Genomic DNA, 17,000 nt, shown 5'->3' on the forward strand with positions numbered 1-17,000 from the left:
TATTAATATTATCTATATTTATTAGTGCTTTATTTTCTTTTTTTTTTCTTTTTTTTTTCCTCTTTGTTTTTAAATTTTTTTTATGTTTTATTTTATAGTTTTTTTTTTTTTTTTTTTTTTTTTTTGTTGATGTTTTTTTTAGGTGTCACTCTATTGACTAGTTTTTAACTATATGAGTGACACCTAACCTTATTTACGTGAGTTTATAAAATGTTATTGTAAATTTTCATACTTTACGGTTAAATAAATGGATAATTACAAACTATTAAATATATTTTATTACAAACAAACAGTAACTTCACTTTTTAATGGCTACTTTAAAGTTAGCGTGCGTACCCAAAACAAATTTTAGAACGCATTAATTAGAATTAATGAACAAATTAACAAAAGTTCGAGAATAAATTGAAATTCAGAATTTCAGAAATTCAACAAACTTTGTTATTATGAATTTCTGATTGTCAAACTTTTCTTTCAAATTTTTTAGTTACTATTTTCAACGTTTTTACTTGCTCTCATTTTGTATTGCATGGAGAATTGTTTTTTTCATGCCCGATAGCAAATTGGTCCCATTTTTCTTCTAATATATATTTTTTGGCATTGTTTTGTATTCGTCGCTATTTTCATTTTTATTTCGCCAATGTATTTTTACTTTTACTCGCATTCTATTAGGTATACTCCAGAATAGCTATTTGATGGTTGTTTTGTTTCATTGCACGAGGTTAGCGAAGATTTACGATTTGTTCTAGATTTTAAAAATGTCTTATAACTTGCTTTCCTAAAAAATTCTCGAAGTGATGATATTGGCATGCCAACTATATCCACGGAAGTGATATAGTTGACATGGTTGCTTTATTGTTATAAGAGACTATTTCATTATTTGGGTGCCGTTTTTAATAACAATATTTACAAGGTTTAGTAATTTAATCTTTTCGTATCCGTTTTCAGCAAATACATCTATTAGGAAATTGATTTCTTTATTCACAATTTTTTCAAATAAACTGATAAAGCTTAATGGATATATCCCTTTAATATACCGTCTAAAATTTTCGGATAGTGGTTTGAAATGGGCTCAACCTAAATATTTGTTATCGCTTCTTTCCGATGTATGTTAAAATCATAACAACCTTTTTGATTGTAGGTTATTTTAATATTTAAAAAATTTATTCGATTGTGTATTTAATACAAAATCCAATTCGATTGTGTATTTAATGTCATGATGTTGATTGTTTAATATTTGTTGCAAACGGATGGAAATTTATCTTTATTGTTAAATCGTGCGTGCCTATCATCTACGTACCTCAAAAATAATTTTATTTCCAGCGGTGGATTAGAATGATGCGCCATGCCGGTTGCTTTATTTTCGCAAAAATTCAAGAAACCTTCCGCAGGTGTTACCATGAGGGGAAGTCAGATTGGACCTAAATCCACAAGCTCGTGAATTTCTTCTTTCCATAAATCTTTTCTGAAATGCTTAGTTTTGTTAGTTTATTTAAAAACTAAAAATTTTTGTTTGTTTAATTTAACTAAACTGACGAAATTAAATAGGCTACTCGGTGTAGTTAAGACGATTTACAAATTATTCGAGTTCTTTTATTTGGAACTAGCATGATTTTATCAGCATATTATATCCAAACAAGAGCTTTAGATAGTGCAGCTTTTTTGTCTTCAGGTTTTTTTAATATTTAAACAAACTTTTATTTTTTATATATAATTTTCAAAACCTTTTTACTCCCCCTAATATTGAATCTAAAGAACACCATTTTGGAGTCTTTAGATCCCTTTTGTTCATTGGCGTTAACATAAATTTAGTTATAACCTTTTCAAAAAGTGCCTTAACCCACTATAGATCAAAGTTCTAAACCGTTCTGACGTATATTACCTATATATAGTTGTCAAAATACAATATTACTATCAATTTTCACAAAAAATACTAGAATTTCGACCAAGAAAGAGGTTATAATTATGAAAAATTACCAATAAACGATCAGAACAGATCATATTATTAAACTATTATGTTCATTTCACCGTACCAATCAACGTATTTATTTAAAATCTTATTTAAATTTGGACAAGCAATTGTGATTTTAGGAAAATTAAAAAAAAAAAAAAAAAATTCGTTCTTTTTGCTACAAACATTTATATTTTATAATACCGCAAGTTTTTTTGCTACAAACATTTATATTTTACAATACCGCAAGTTTTTTTGCTACAAACATTTATATTTTATAATACCGCAAAGTTTATCATTTTAATTTTTTTCGTCTTTTCACAATTCACGGACCTAATTATTTAACGGAAAAATGTCTTAGTCAACAAAATATAATACAGACGCTATAACATTTTCAAATCGCCTTAACTACACTGAGTTGCTACATTTTGCTACGTAGTTAAGCTAGCGATACTCATAAACAAATCACTTTCTCTATGATAGAGAAAGTGATTTGTTTATGAATATCATTAGCTTAACTACGTAGCAAAATGTAGCTAGCCTATTTAATTTCGTCAGTTTAGTTGAATTAAAAGATATTTGTTATTATATTCAGTTTAGTTGTTATTTTATTTAGTTTAGTTAAATTATAATGATAATCATTCTAAGTTGTCGCTAACTAGTCGCTCGTGCAGCTGTTGATCCTCACGTAGCAAGTCCTATAGCTGCCGAACCTCACATAGCAGGTCTTATAGCAATAAGACCACTAAAATCTAAAAAAATTGCATTTAAAATGTAAAATTGTTTCAAAATGAGTTCAATCAATTTTATAGCACTTTTGGTTATTGAGAAATTTGCATTTTTATTTTTTCATGATTTGACTTTTTTTTAAACAAATTAAGTTCGTAGAGGAGAGGGGGGCAGTTTAGGACAGGGGTAGTTTAGGACAATGCGAATAATCCAAAAATTACTAACTTTTCAACAAAGTTAAATATATTCAGGTAGCAAAGGCAGTCAGGTAGCTTTTAATACAAACGTTTTGTGGTTTTTGATATTTTTTCTAATTTTTTTAATTCTTAAGTGTAAGGATTTACAAAGAAACTTACTCCACCCAAGGAATTATTTTTTGCATTTTATGTGAAAGGTATATGTTCTGCAACGTAAATAAAAAAATTCAACGATAAAACATAAATTCTTCACAAAAAAATTGTGGAAAGTTTCCTGAGATCAGGGTTGAGGCAGCATTGGACGATTTTCACGGGACACATTAGGACGTGTTGCGCGGATCGTAACAAACTTATCTTCAAATAAAATTATACTTAGTTTAAAAATGGTGCGCAATTTAAAAAAAAAATGTGAAAGATTTATAAACGAGGAAAATTTAAAAACTGCAGTTAAACATGTTTTTGATAAAACAATGAAGCTAAGAGAAGCTGCAGGTGTATTTGGGTTCTCTAAAAGTACGTTAGCTTACAGAATAAAAATGCTCAGAAATAATAGAAAAGCGAAAAGTGATAACTTTTCAACCAAATATTCTGTGAATAAAGTATTTACTAATGCAGAAGAAGCATTGTTAGATAATTATATGTTGAAATCATCAAAAATAAATTATGGTTTAACTTATTACCAAGCTAGAATTTTAGCATATGAATATAGTAATGCTTTGAAAAAATGTCCTGAACTATGGAGCCAAAATAAAATTGCTGGCATTGAATGCATGAAAGGATTTATGATAAGACACAAAAAGCTTTCTCTGCACAAACCAGAAAATACAAGTCTATCAAGAGCAACAAGTTTTAACCTACAAAATGTGAATGAATTTCAACTCAACTTAGAGAGTACTGTGTAAGTTAAAATATTCTCCAGTACGCATATTTAACATAAACGAAACAAGTGTCATGACTGTTGTGCAGGCACCTAATGTCATAGGTCAGCGTGGTCAGAAGCAAGTTGGTCAAAACGTCTCAGCTGAAAGAGGGCAGCTTGTAACTATGTGTGCTATTATTAATGCAGTCGGAAACTTTACACCACCAGTTTTTATCTATCCTAGAGCAAGATTTTAAGAGCGTATGCTAACAGGAAGACCTAATGGTTGTGTTGGATTTGCTAACAACCCTAGTAGTGGGTGGATGACAGGAGAATTTTTTATACGAGTGCTCAAACATTTAAAGCTCCATTCAAAGTGCAATAAATAAAACAAGATTTTTTATTACTAGATAACCACGAAAGCCATTGTACTATTAATGCAATCAATTTTTGCAGAGAAAATGGAATTGTTTTACTTACATTTCCACCACATTGTACACATAGACTTCAACCTCTTGATGTTTCAGTTTTGGGTCCTTTTAAACAAAAACTTTCTGTATCTCAAAATGACTGGTTGTTAAATCACCCTGGAAGAACTATAACAATTCATGATTTAGCCAGTATAGTAACCCCTGCATATAATAGCTCATTTACACCAAATAATATTACTGCAGGGTTCAAAAAATGTGGTATTTTTCCTTTTTCAAGAAATGCATTCACAAATGAAGATTTTGACTGTTCAGAGGTAACAAACCAAAACCTTAATTACATCTCTTGTCAATCTAGTATTAATGACAATAATAAAAAAAGCTACATAGATTTTAAAATTTCAAATGTTAGTGATCATTCTGTAGTAAAAACTTTTGAAGCTACTGTGCCAAATAATGAGTCACTTAATGCATATAAAAACTCAACTGATGAGCCGTCACAGCTATTTGCACCAGTTTTATTTCCTGAAATGATTAGACAATACCCAAAAGCACATCCAAGAAAGAAAACATCAAGAGGCAGAAAAAAAGGAAGATCAAGAATTTTAACATACAAACCAGAAAGACCACCAAAAACAGAATCTATAACTTACACAAAACAGAAAATATTTAACAAGCATATCAACCCCCCAAAAAAAAATTAATGCAACAGTCTCTGGCTCTACCTGTATGCACAATAAAAGTAATTCTTGTTTGCAAAATAAAACAAGTTTAAATTTTAAAGTTAAGCCTGTTGTATACACAGAAAAATTGAAAACAGAAGCATTAAATCATGGAGATTTTTGTTTAGTCCAATGTGCTTCAACAGTTAACAATGCAACGTTAGCTTTTGTTTGCAGAATTGAAGAAATAAATGGAAGCATTTTGGTTGTTAATTTGTTGAATAAAAAAGTAGGATTTAATATATTTTACTTTCCTGATATACAAAATAAGTGGTCGGTGCCAATTGCAGAAGTCTTAGCTAAACTTCCTGTGACAAACAATGCAGGAAGCATTTCAAGAGGTTCTGGTATAATATTTAAATTTGATTTTTCTACATTTAAACTTGGTTGAATGTTATGAATTCTCTCAATTCGAACAAAAAGAAAAATTTTATATTTATCTACATCCATTTTATATTCAAACTTTTTGTTTTTTTTATTATCTTTTTATTAATAAGAGTGATATGTGATTGAATAGCATTTTCATTTTTGTTTATTTGAATATACAAAAAAACTCATTAATGGTTTGAGATCTTTATAAGAATATTTATGCTACTCCTAATAATTCTGTTGATTCTGTTATTGTTAATAATTACTTCTAAACGAAAAAATTAGGTTTTAAGAAACATTTTTTGTCTTTTTATTATATTTCCTAAACTGCCCCAACATTGTCCTAAACTACCCCCTCTTGTGGGGTAGTTTTGGACTATTGGTAGCTTCGATTTAAAAAAAAAAAAGCAACCATAATTTATTTGAACTAGCTCGACTTGCTTTTTTTTGAAGAACGAATACCTAAATTACCTTTTTCAGCCAAAAAAAATTTTTGTCCAACAGTTCGAAATCTGTAATATCTTTTTAAAAAAGTAGCCTAATGTGCCCCCCTCTCCCCTAATTATAAATTCCGTCTTTTTTTAATTTCTAATTTTTTTGTCATTATCATAAATGATATCTGCGTAAAAACTTAAAGCAACAAATTTAGGCAATAATCTATCTGTTATTTTTTATGCATAAACTTTTAAACAAAAATAAACAAATGAAGCTACTTTCAGTTCACAACTAACTAAACTTTAAAACAGAAGAACAAATTATGCATATTAATATAGTTCTGGCCCATTAAATTAATAATATATTTATTATATAAGTTATAGATTTTATTATTGAAGAATTAGAACATTAAACTGAAAACGATATTGTAAAACACAAGGTTGACAAATTTAAAATTTATATATATATATATAATATTATATTTAACATATAATTAACAATTTTTGTTTTTTTATGATTAAATACATTGTAAAATAAGCTTTTACAATCCCAGCAAACGTTCTATAGCGGAATTTCATTGGACCTATATTTGGATTTTTGGTGGTCCACTGTAGTTTTGCTCATTAATTAATTAGTGAACCATTAGTGGCAGCCACCAAAAGCAGGTAGCTAATGACTTGCCACTATTAACATGTCGGAAAGTTATCGGCTTGCCATTTATAGCGGCTGCCACTTATGGTCCTTAAAGTAACCGGTGAGAAAAACTCCAATGAAACGCTAAAAAATATCTATATAGGTCCACTGCAAATACGTTAAAGCAATGTTTGATGGGATACAATAATCTTTCCTTTTCTATAGCCAAAAAGCAATGGAAAAGTCTATACTTGATTTTCTTTAGTCTTTACTTGACTTTCTTTTCTTTATCAACTCCCTTGACATTGAGTTCCAAGCACAGGTAATTGATGACTTCAGTGATTTGACACTTGAGTGGGCCTTTTTGCAAACCTTACTCTCAACTACGTTCCACTCACTGTAGTCAAAAATTACAATTCCCAGAAAGCAATTGCATTTTTCAACAAGACAATCCAACTTGTCATGGGTCCAGAAAAGCTCAACAGTATCTTCAAGACAATATGACTAATTTCTGGCCCAAACACTTTTGGCCACCATCCAGCCCTGACCTGAATCCCTTTGACTACAGTGAGTGGAACGTAGTTGAGAGTAAGGTTTGCAAAAAGAATGGGAATTTCTGGGAATTACAATTCCCAGAAAACAATTGCATTTTTCAACAGGACATTGTTAAAAAAAGTAATTGTGGGTGCTTGGTGTGACACACAGGTCACACCAAGCACCCACAATTACTTTGTCACTCTTCTGCACAATGAATCTGTCATTTCGCCTATTTATCACACAGTCAACACTAAAAAGTTTTTCATCTGAGAAAACTTTAAATGTTGACAAAGCATGGCTTTTTAGCCATGCATCGTCAACATTTATTTAGAAACTTCTTTGATCGTTCCAATCGTAAAGTTTTTAGTCTTTCTGTTAAAAGTTGACATGAAGATCGGGCCACACTGACTTTTCCAAGTGTTTTTAGAGTTCTTCTGACTGTCCTGTCACCAACATTGAACAATTTTGCTGTCTTTCTGATGGATACAGTAGGATTCTTTTCAACATGCTTTTTAAGCTTTTCTGTGAACTTTTTATCAACTTTTTTATTCACTGGAGAAGGCATTTTGGCTCTTTCAGCACTGTCACGTTTAACCACTTTGTAAAATATAGTTTTAGATACTCCAGAAACAGGAATCACTTCACGTACCGACAAACCCCGTGAATTAAATTTAAAACTTCGGTTCTTTTGGCTTCCATTGTAAAACTTTTAACTAAAATGTGTTTTATTTACTATTTTTTTAAAACCTAAGACGGTCATTTAACATTAATCAACAAAAACAAATTGTGGAAGTATTTTATTTACATCACAAAACCCAGCCAAAAATTAGTTCGCGAATCGCTGCCGCACCCTGTATATAGAATTTTTAATTTATAGACATTTAAATTTTGTTGATTTGGTAATTGCAGTCTTCATTCTTCAGTTGCGTCTTGCATTCTTCAAATTTTCACATAAATTTTCTTTCTGTTTTATAATCAAAAAATCTAGTTCTTTTCTTTCTTCCAAAGTAACCTTTCTGTTAAAGGGCTCTGGAAAACTCCTTGTTTTAATAATTGATTGGTATTACTAAAAATTAACTTTTTTTAAGCAATGAATAAGCAAGGAGTTATCATAGACTGGAGTGAGAACGAAATTAAAATACGTCATTTTTTCAAGGAACAGTCTTTGCAGTAAAATAATTTTCAATTAAACATGCGTAATTATCATATTTAAAGTTAACCAATCACATTCCACGTTTAACAAAAATTATCCAATGATATTGTTTCAAAACGTTATAAACGATTGCAAATAAAAAGATGGAAGTTAAAGAAATTCGTAAACAATATTTGGAGTTAGTTTATTGTTACTTTGTTGTTGTGCTTTTGAACGACTAATAATAAATTTCTAGATTAGAACTTAACTAATGTCTAAATAAGAATTTGGTAGTATTTTTGCCAGATTTATAAAAAAAAGTTTTATATTTCTGTATTTGCTTTTAAATCCAATAAAAATACTCCAACACAAAATAAATCCGACAAAACTACTCCAATACAAAATAAAATCCTGGAGGAATTTAATAAGTTCCTGGCCGAAATAACAGTTTTAAAGAACGTAACTAACCTATAGCTGAACAGGCAAGCAAAAAATAAGGTTCAAATAGGTAGTAGAGATTAAGGTAGAGTCTAAAACTTTGATATTTATACCTATAATTGAGGTAAGCAAGAAACAATTACTTCGCCTTAATCGTCATTTTTGTTTTAATTAACTTCTTGATTGATCGAGTAGTTGTTAAAAACATATCTAACAAACTTTTCTTTTATTAATTCATTTCGATTATAGCTTTTAAAGCTTATTGATTACGTTTTAAAATTTTCCACTTTTTTGCAAAAGCGCCATTTTGACTTGCTTCTGGAATAATTAATTATACTACGAAGACCGTAACGCTATTTTAATTCATTTTCGGCTTTGTTTTCTCTCCAGCTAAGCTATTATACCTCCTTGGAATAAGCAATGTCACTTTCTGACGTTTTGTTTGTTGTTGGGACATTTTCGGCTAACTTACTTATATTATAAGAAGGATGCCAATATATTCCTCCTTAAAGTTAATTACCAGTTAGTCTTCCCAGAATAACTAACAAAGAATGATAAATCGCTTTTAATGTCTGCAGTGTTAAAATATTTAAATCAGTGTCAGTAGTCTTTTTAAATCTCCACTTTTTTCAGGCATACCTAACAAAAGTTTAACTGTTTTACTAAGTTTTGTAATGACTTTATTATAGTAATCTTTTAATTCTTTTATTTCCGTGTTTTGTTTCTTTTTTAACTGTCGAATCTTTACTTGCATGGAACAATTTATATGTTTTTCTTGGGTCGTTGCGGTATAAAGGGCATTAAATTATATTTACTTCTTTAATTTTTTTTAACGATTTAAATTTATCTACTTCAATTTTAATTTTGTTGTACAAGCTCAAACTATATTCAGTTACTGAAAACATATTTAGAAATTAGCTTCTGAAATTCGAGCATACTGTTTCCAAACATCTATCATTCAAACATAGATACCAATTATATAACTCGATATTTTTATTAATCATATATCATATACCAATCATAATGATCATCATATACCAATCATATAACTCTATATTATTATTATTATTATTATTATTATTATTGTTATTATTATATATTAACTTTTCATTATATCCATTATACAATTTTATACAAATATTAAAATCAATATATTTAATAATAAAGTAATAAATTATTTTTGTTATATTAATTGCCGAAATATTCTTTAAAATAATATTAAGACGAACTGATATTTATAATATCAGACAGGTTTTAACTTAATTCTAAAATTAAAGCTGAAGTACCAAATTTCAGTCGAAACTTTTTTTCAAAGACCGACCAATTCATTTATATATTATTAAAAAAGGGTTTTAGCACCCAAGTAAAATAATTTTCAGCTAAGATTGTAACAAATATAATAAATTAAAATTGTTCCTTCAGCTAGATAAACTTCTAAAAAATCTAGTAGATATTTTATTAAAGTACAATCTACTTTGTGTAAAATATTATACTAAGGCATGAAAGATAAAAAAAATCGGTCAAAATTTATTCTGAAAAAGTATGCTTTATATATAAAAAATATAAAAAACTTTGTCTACGGAACTTTGTCTTCGGAACTTGTCAGTCCCTGTTATCAGCCTTAAAAGTTTATCTTCAAGGCGTGAAATTGTGATGATACTTCTCTATGGTATTATGTTTAAAATAATAATACCAATATTATTTTCTGATATTAGTTGTAGTGTTTGCTGTCCAACCTGTAGCAATAAGTATATAGCCTTTCAAAATGGCATAAAAAAGAAAAAAAGACTTTCCATCCTCCTAACTTTTCTATTTCGCTGTTTGTGAATTAAGTTACTCCACTTACAAAAATAAAACCTTGTACTCCAGGAGCTAATACTATAAACGTTAACTCAAGAAATGCAATTACTTTTTGTGAGTTAAGAAATTGCTTGTCTGCAATCATTAGGGTTTTTATATTCATGAACACGATTCCATCAGTGCAACCAGCTACTTTTTATCACACACAGGATGAAATTAATATCTTTAATATTCTTTTCATCACATACAGGATGAATTATGTACCCATCGCTGATGTTAAGATTAAAAAAAAAACCAATTGAACAGAAGCAGATAACTGGTATATTATTTTTTTGATTTTTATTCCAGACACAGATAAGCTTGTTATGAATCACCAGACAAGTTTTGAAACCAAACAATTTATTATTTATTGTTTTACAATACACAGCAATTTTTACTGATTTTACTGTTCTCGGGTCTGAAGAGGGTCCTAAAATAAAAAGAGTTAAAAAGTTTAAGATTTTTTTCTTTTTTTGTGTGACCTCCTTTCAAAATATATAAAATGTATAAACTTATATATGGTAGGAAAAAATTTATCTCTAATACTATAAGACCACCTTAAACACGTTGAGCGCATATGTGAATTATAAAATTTCATTTCATCAAAAATTAGTTTAAATGAGTTTATTCACTAATTTTTGTAGTTATAAAGGCGCTCCCAGAAGTCCTTACGGTCTTATTACAGAACACCGCGAAAGAGCATTGAACAATATATATATATATATATATATATATATATATATATATATATATATATATATATATATATATATATATATATACATTGGTATATATATATATATATATATACATTGGTATATATATATATATATATATATATATATATATATATATATATATATGTATATATATATATTTGTATATATATATATATATATATATATATATATATATATATATATATATATATATATATATATATATATATATATATGTATTTATTGGTAAAGAAGGAATATACAGCTGTTTTATCATTTAAATAGGATTCAATATGTTGATATAAATTTTATACGTTGCAACGTATAAAATTTATATCAGAATATCACCAGTGCGTTGGTGAGAATTCTTTTATATATTTATTATATAAAAAAATATAATATATATAATTATATATATATATATATATATATATATATATATATATATATATATATATATATATATATATATATATATATAATTATATATATATATATATATATAATTATATATATATATATATGTATATATGTAATATATGTATATATATATATATATATATATATATATATATATATATATATATATATATATATAATATAATATAATATAACACACCAGTGCACAGTGGGCCAGTGACTGGACAAAAGTATAGAAACCAAAATCAGAATTTTGATGCCTAAATGGTGTTGAACCTATATAAAGTAGTAACCAGACTAGTCTATGGATAGACTTACAACACAGACATAGACAATTCTGTATGTTGTAATGGACACAACAAATGTTTAATTTTTTGTCCTTGTTGTGTCTATCAAATTTTTGATGGTGTCCTAAGATTGCTCAGTTAAAAAAAAATTTTCACTTCATAAGTCTACAAAGCATAATATTTTGTCTATTTGGTGTCTATGATTTTGTCTAAATTTACTTGATTTCATAAAACCAGAAATATTGATTTGACAAAAAATTAAAAAATGAACTTCTGTTAGAAAAATTGTATTTTTAATTTTGCGCTCGTTTTCAGTTTTTGAAACGATGCTGCAGTGAAAATTTAATTACTCGTTATAAGTCCAAATTATATATTAAATAGATCTTCTATACCTCATTAAAAAATCGAGATTGTTCATTTAGTGTCCGTTTTTAAAATGATTGTCTAGAAAGACAAACATTTTTTATAGACAATTCATTTTTGATAGTTGTAATTAAAATTGTTGCAATTAGTGCTTTGTCGAAGTCTATTTTTGTCCTTTTATAATAAGGCCATTAGAGATTGTCTGGTTGCTAATATAAAGACACTATAAAACAATTTAAAACCGTTTATATACACTTAAAGTCTTAATGAATATACTAATGCTGTGGTTGAAGTAGACGCGAATGTAAATTAGAAAAAAAAAATTATAAAGAGAAAAATGTTGTTTAAAAAATCGATGGAAATAAATAAAATTTACATAAAATATTGCGCTTTTTAAAATATTATATTATAACTCTATATATTATCTAGATTTTAAAAGTTGTTAAACTAAAATTAGTATGTAATTAACATATTTATAGCAAATTTAAATATGCCTAATTTGTTATATTTAAGTCTAACTTTTGCTTTTAATTGACAATATATTTTTTTTATTGCCACATCTTGTTTTTATACTCAGATATTTTAAAGCTTATATATGTTTGCTTTAATAATTTCATAAATCTGGCTGCCACTAGGCGCCACTTTGGTTTTACGTTTGAACTCTTTTACCTAACAAAAAATCTGTAATTGCGCTCAAAAATTTTTATTTGCACAAAATTTTAAAAAACATGGAAAACATATAATACGGTCTTAGTCATACAAAACGTATTACTGAACAATACTATATATATATATATATATATATATATATATATATATATATATATATATATATATAATATATATATATATATATATATATATATATATATATATATATATACATATATTTATTTTATTTATTTGGCGCTTGTCAAACCAAATTGATTTAATAATCTATTTTGGTTGCTTTGGTTGTGGCTATTCATTTTAGATGTTGAAATGATGTTTTTAATAAGGCTTCATGAATGTCACAAGAAGCAAAATTCGCTAATTTATTTGACTCAACAGTCTTTCGTTTATTTATTTTGATTATGTTAAGAGACGGATTCAAAGTAAACTAACCGGTGCAAGGTTTATTAGAAAGAATTCAGCTTGGCTTGAAAATGATTTTAATACCACATTAATGAAGGGTAGTAAAAATAAACAACTCGGCAGGCCTACATTATCATTTCAAGAATCATCATTAAAAACAAAGAAAAGTTGCAACTTTTTCAACTTCAAATTCTTGTGAATTATTGTTTGCTAAGCTTGTACTACTTGTAGATTACATTGTCAAAGATTTTTGATGATTGTGAATGCATGGGAACAATATAAACATACAAATTTTAAAAAATCTGCAGACGCTCGTAAAATCTGCTAATTAGAAAAACTAATTAATTAAGCTAGAATACAATTTTTTTCTACAGGAAAACAAGTTTATCTAGCAGCGTGTAATAGCACGTGTAATAACTCTAGTTAATCGATTAACTAGAGTTAATATGATCATATTAAACTTAAATAAGTTTTGCTTTTCACGAGCAAGGATCTCATAATAAAACAGGTGCTAAATAGTGTACATAGCACAAATAAAACATATGCAACTAATAAAAGTTAGTTGCTGCTAAGCAAAATTAGGTATCCATAGCAACTAAACAAAAAATATATTCACGTTTTTAAAAAGCGCGACCTCATATTGGTACTTATGTAAAATTTGGTAAACATAGCACTCATAAAAATATCTGCAAATACCAAAACTAGATTTTTGCTATCCGAAATTTAGTATCTATAGCAACGAATTAAAAAAATAACACCTTCATAAGAAGCGCAGACATCATATTATTACTCATCCTAATTTTAGTCAATATACCCCTAATATTAAATTAGTTATGAATTTTGTCCAGTAAAAGTGAATTCTGGCCCACTGTGCAGTGGCGGATCAAGGGGGGTTAGGGGGAGCTATTGCCCCGGGCCCCACAATTTTAGGGGCCCCGACTCAAAGTAAATAATTTTTTATTAAATCTGAAAATTAAATCTTTTATTAACTTAAAAGAGCCAAAGTTAAATTTACTAAGTTGTCTGAAAACAAAAGCACAAAAATAAAATAACTGTCAACAAAAACGCTGCATTATATATTTTTTTCTACAAAAAAAAAATTACTAGATTGGTAGCAGCGCCTTATAGCAATAATTGAATGTAACATTTGCACAAATTGTTACAAAAAAAATTCCCTTCGGAAAATTATTAATGACTTGAATGATTATATTGTTATTAAAAATGCATTATCGATTGCAATTCTTTTGTACTTCCGCACAAAAGAGTTCTTGTGTGAATGCGTTTAATAGCTGAAGCGCTAAATTTGTGAAAGAGAAAAAAAGAACAGTTTAACACTTTTCAGGTTATACAGTTATAACTAAAATGCTAAGAAAATATGAAAGTGGAGCTTCTAAAAGAAGATTGAAGAAAGAGAGAGAGAGAGGAAATGGTAGCTAAACTTCTGAAAATGACAAATTTTTTTTCATCAAACCAAACTAATATGCAATTTCCACAAACTGTAGATAATAATAAAAACAATGAAAGAAAAGATAAAAACAATAACACGGAAAATGAGGTAGCCTGCCAAGGTCCTTCAAATTAAATACAAGAAGTTGAAAGTATTGAATCTACAATGCATAATAATGAGCTTGACTCAGGTACTCCAATTTTTACTATCTTTAATGACACCTCTAACATCTGCTAAACAAACAATTTACTTTTTAGGCAGTTAATATTTTTATTCTATAAATTGTCACTTATTATTTTTTATCATTATTTATCATGATTTTTTTTTCCTAAATACCATTCTACGCGAAGACCCTGCTTTATGGCCATTACAATTAAAGGAAAATGAACGTATGAAGTATTTAAACAAGGGGTATGCTTTTTTTCAAAATAAAGACTCTAATTTCGAATCTTCGAAGCAGATGTTCAAAAACCAGTACATATATTATTCGGTTAAATATTTTCAAAAAGTGATGAATAATGGCGAAAAGTGTGACCAAAAATGGCTGATGTTTTCTGAATCCACTGGATGTGTATTTTGTTATGTTTGCAAGTTGTTTTCACCCGATTACGACAACGTATTTGTCAAAAGTGGCTTTTACAATTGGAAAAAAGCTAAACAAACTATTTTCGGCCACGAAAACAGCAAGGAACATATTCAATGTATGATTAAGTGGATAGAATTCATAAAACAAAATACTCATGTCGATGAATATATGGTAAGCCAGATTAAAAGGCAATTTAATTATTGGTCTGCAATATTAAATAGAATAGTAGCGGTTATTCGTTTTTTAGCCGGAAGAGGTTTAGCATTTCGAGGCCATAATGAAGTTATAGGATCGTCAAAAAACGGAAATTACTTAGACATGTTAGAACTGTTGACTCAATTTGATCCAGTTTTAAAGCAACACATTGACACTTTTGCAAATAAAGGCAAAGGTAATGTAAATTATTTGTCTAAAACTATTTGTGAAGAGCTAATTGATATTATGTCTCAAAAGGTTTTAACGCACATCATTACCGAAATAAAAAAAGCAAAATACTGGGGAATTATCGTAATTCGACTTCTGATATTTCTTACGTGGATCAAATTTCTGTGATATTTCGTTATTATCTAAATGGCCACGTGTATAAACGATTTTTTTGTTTTCTACAAATTAAAAGCCACGACGGTAAATCTTTGATTACTGACATTTTAGATCTACTGGAAAGATATGATATAACCTACTGATAAAAGATATTGATATAACCAACTGTCAACAACAAAATAACAATAAAATAACAATAAAATAACAACAAAATAACAATAAAATGTCAATAACAAAGATATTGATATAACCAACTGTCGGAAACAGGCATACGATAATGCAAGCAATATGTCTAGTAAAAGAGTAAAACGTTTAAAAGAGCGGAGTAAATTAGCTTTTTATATCCCCTGCGCTGGACATTTTTTAAATTTAGGTGGGCAGTGCAGTGTCAGTGAGGGCATCAATTCTATCAACTATTTTGGCGTTCTCCTGAGTTTTTATTTATTTTTTGTAGCTTCAACACATAGATGGGATTTATTGAAAGGAAATCATGCTACACTCAAGCGCCTATCAGATACACGATGGTCATGTAGGTCAGATGCTTCAAAAAGTTAAGTAGAAAATTTTGATGGGATTCATGCAGCGCTATGTCATATAGCTGAGGATACAGAAGAAAAATCTGATACTCGTCATGAAGCTTTGTGTTTATTAAATAAGATCCCTAAGCTAGAGTTTGCATTCATGGCTGTTCTTTGGCATCACATACTTAAGAGGTTTTATGCAGTTAGCAAATTTCTTCAAAAAGTTGAATTAGATTTGTATACAGCAAGCAGTATGTTACTTTTATTAATTGACTTTGTAAAAAACTTACGAAATAACTTTACGAGATTTGAGAATGAATCAAAAAAACTTAGCTCGTTTATTGAAAAAGATTATTCGGATAAGAACAAAAGAAAGATAATTAAAAAATTGAGGAACGGAGAAAACCAAATTGATTCTTTAAGCGTATCCGACAAGTTTCGAGTGAATACATTTTTTGTCATTATTGAGAAATTTGTGACACAATTAACTATAAGAAATGATGGTTACAACCACGTAAATAAGTTATTTGGATTTCTATCGAAGCTGCTAACTATTAGTACCATGGAATTGCAAGTTAGCGCGAAAAAAATTGTAGAAGTGTACTCAAATGATTTAGAAGATTTAGAATTTGTAGCATTATTAAAGTTGCAGCCAAATTTTTTTTCGCATAAAAAAGATAAATCTGAGACTGAAAACACATTGATTCCTCTGCATGTTTTAAATTGGATTGTTGAAACCGATATTATTGATGTATTTCCAAATGTTTATATAGCATA

Source organism: Hydra vulgaris, chromosome 10 (assembly GCF_038396675.1).
Source record: "Hydra vulgaris chromosome 10, alternate assembly HydraT2T_AEP".
NCBI lineage: Eukaryota > Metazoa > Cnidaria > Hydrozoa > Anthoathecata > Hydridae > Hydra > Hydra vulgaris.